The following is a 3,784-nucleotide window of genomic DNA, read 5'->3' on the forward strand; positions in this document are numbered from 1 at the left end:
CGTGTATCCCGCCGCCGCTGCCGCCGCCGGCAGCCCAGCGCGGAGCGTTCCGCCGCGCGAGGACGAGGGGCGGGGCGCGGGCGGGGCGCGGAAAGTAGTCCCCGCCGGCCCGAGGCGCTCCGCGCATGCGCCGCCAGGAGGGGCCGGGCGGGGCGGGGCGTCCCAACGCCGCTCCAGTGAAAGCCGAAGGGACGGGCAGAGGGTCCGCCGCTGCGGGTAGGGAGGAGCGCGTTCCTGTTCAATGAGAGTTCGAGACCCGATTCCGGCTCTTCCCCCTCTCCCCCCTCTCCCCCCGCGTTCCGAACGCCCCGGCCCGAGCTGCAACTCAATCCACTGTCTGCAGGAGTGTCCGTCCCCCTCCCCCACTTCCTGCTGTGCCTCCTGATCCCCGACAGGAATCCCATGGCCCCCACCCCAGGAAGCCATGTAGTTCCCATGAGTGTCTGTTGACAACATCGGACTAGACCAAGCGGTTCAGCAACAAGGTGCTGATTACCAGTTTGAGTCCTCGAAATCCCATCTTACCTGGACCCACTGGGCCGTAAGTGCTTTTCCCCAAGGACTGCAATTTTATTGTATTGTTTGAGAAACTCGCGCCTGTTGCTAATAGTACTTATGAACAACTTCAAATTTTTCAAAACTAATTTTGTATCCTTGGAGAGCATTTTTTCTGAATCATGACAATAGCCTGAAGTTGTGTCTTCTCTTGGAACAGGCCCCGTTGTTGCCTTGCCCTACTGGCTCTCGTCTAAACTGGAGCAGTTGGGGTGGGTTAGCTGTCTCCAGTCTATTATCGTTTGCTTACGTTTCTGCCCAAACAATGGCAACAGTGAAAGTTGCCCCCTGCCTTCTTTCATGCCTGCACTGTAATTAACCAAGTAAACAATAGGCCCTTATATACAGGTACTGGCAGGAAGCCTGCCCATCCGCTGGGCCGTAGGGCCAGCTTATTTTTTTAAGTGACTCATATTTCTATCTTAAAGATACATCGCGGTAGCTCTGTGAACCACCACCATGAGGGAGCCACTCTGTGAGGACCATTGTCTAGACCTTCCCCTCTGTGTCTCTGCTGGGCTTCCCAGAGAATAAACCCTGCTGCTGGCTGGGGCTGCCTTGGCCTGTCCTAACTCAGAGAGATGGGACAGGAAGAGGGATTTTGTTGGAATACCGGTGCTGCCTGCAGCTACCAACCCCTAATTTTAATCGTCAGATGCAGACGTGCAAGTATTTTGTCGACCCGATTAAAGTCTTGCTTTTAAAATTAGGTAACTGACTTCACTGCTGTCAGAGGATTTTTCTCTTTTCTTCTTTTTAGACGCTTGCTTTCTCTGTGTTCCATTTTTTGCTATTAAAAAAAAAAGGCACACTATTAAAACCAGTAAGAAATGTCTGTACCATTGAAAGATCTGAAAGATAAAGACACCTTATATTTGTATTCTCTTGCCGGATGCCAAAATAAAGCATATAATTCGGGTGTTTTAGTCCCAACCTAGAATTAAAGGCTCGATCCCTATTGATAATTCACAGAGAGCATGTTTGAGAGGAAGGTAGATTGCGCGACAATGCAGAGCGCTGTCTCTCTCATCAAGTGTTATCTGCTGGAGAAATAACCGGCTGACTAGCCTTAAAGCCAGCTAGCTGAATTTTAAAATTTCTCGGGATTTTTGTTCACGTCTCTCATAAAACTGGTCCATATTTTGTACCAAAAAAAAAGATGAATAACTTCTGTGAAATTAAGACAAATACTGTCATTACACCAGAAAGAAACACATCATCAAAATGCCTAATGAATAAAGAAACCTGTTCGTCTGTGAGTTGATTTGAAAATAAAATAAGTAGCTAAGAAGTAAAGTGGTTTTATGAAATGAATTGCTAAAACAGTTGACCCCAGGTAACACATTTCACCAAAAAAACCACGTGGTTTCTTCTCTCTTACACCCTTTCTTCAAAGAGTCCACCCAATGGGTTTGACAGAAAGTAATTCATTTCAAGAAATGGGGGCAAATATCTGTCTCCAGCTGGTTTAACAGGCTCGGAATTGATTGTCCTGCAGTCCGGCCATGGGCAGATCAAGCTTTGCCTACACAGAACATGAGCCTAGAACACACTCACTAAAACACAAACACACACCCCGCTTGTATTTGCAGTTTGGGCAGAAATATTAATAAGGCAGCACTGGTTCTTCTGCCTTCTGAATACTTAACTCTATCCAATCCATTATTTCAGCGTTTACTGAACACCTAAACAATGGCCCCTTTTGAGGACAGCCAGCTTCTTTTGATTAACGCCTTCGTTTAAAGTCAAACCGTAATTGTGAGTAAACTCTACTTGACAATAGGCAGAAATGATGGGAAAACAAACTGAAATTAGGGTGTGGTCCATGTTGGATCCCATCCCAGTTCCCCTGGGAAGGAAGAATCCTTTCCCAGCAGAAATAGAGCAATCTTCCGTGCATTTAGAACAGCCAAAATTGATTCTCTAAGAAGACCTGTTAAAAATAATTTCTTTATGATAACGAGGAAACACCAGGCAAAAATACCACAATCGGCTTCTGGTTCTACATTTGTCAAGCGGGCTATTTATGGACCCAGACTTTTGATTTGTAAAACATTGTGCCGGGGGTGTGCCATCCTTTTGTTAATTTCCAGCTGAACAGGCTAAGCAGTTGTAAATACCTCTTGTGAGACTGTGTGTCACTTGCTCTCCCACACAGAAGCCGTCTAGTGACCCACTGGGCAGATTCCGCAGAGAGCCGCCGTGGAAAGCTTGCAGCGCTCGCACAACCACAGAGCAAAGCGGGATCGGAAAGGTGGCAGGAGGCGGTGGCCATGGAGGCGGCCATGGCCTGGTCCTTTAGTTACGCTGGCTCCATCCTTCACGCTTGAAGTTGCGTGTTCTCCGGGCCTTCCTCGGTTTACTGTTCTCAGGAAGTGTTTTAGTGGCTACCTCACAAAGCGTGATGAGGAAGCCATGGAGCCTCATCATGACAGGCAGAGGATATGGAGGTAGATGTTTCTTAGCATTTCTCAGAACTAACAGAAACCGTGGTGATACTAAGAAAGCATGCTTTGACATACCTACCCCTCAATGACCACATGCGTACAAAAATACATACACACATACACATACATACACACATACACATACACACACACAATCTCTTTATTAAAAAAATTTCAAAATGGTTGCAGGTATTTCATTCACAAGAAGGTTAAAGGCGTTTCCCACCGAAAGGAGGATTAACTTACCGGAGGATTCTGGGACTGCAGATGTGCACTGCGGCAAAATCCTAAATTCGTCGAAAAAAATCATTTCTGGACTCCAGCTGCTAAAAATAATAGAATCATAGCAAATCATGAAGGAGATGAAAACAAGCCATTTTCACACCCCAAAGTGTTTGGGTTTGGGGAGGGTGGGTTCTTTTCTTTTAAATGATGTCTTAAACAATGCAAATTTTAAAATGGCTTTTCTTTTCCAGAGCACGCAGCGCCATGAAATCGATAATATTTGATCTTTCGGTTAGTAGGCATCATGGTGAGCTATAGCAGGGGCTGCAGACAGCAGACGTGTTCTTGTCAGCTAAAAAATTTCATATTGTTTTTGCATCCATTGAGACCTAGAGAAGGGGACAGCACCCTGGTTTTTGTTTAGCTTGCACCAGGCTATGGGGGGGTGACGCGAACCCTCATTTTATCGACATAGACATGTCTATTGCTTTATAGATATTAAAAACAGGGGGTCTTACTGGATCTTAAACAAAAAATTATGTAAAAGGAGTGGCTGG

The sequence above is a fragment of the Microtus oregoni genome, unplaced genomic scaffold, assembly GCF_018167655.1.
Source record: "Microtus oregoni isolate MIOR12 unplaced genomic scaffold, Mior012 000028F_ref0000031, whole genome shotgun sequence".
NCBI lineage: Eukaryota > Metazoa > Chordata > Mammalia > Rodentia > Cricetidae > Microtus > Microtus oregoni.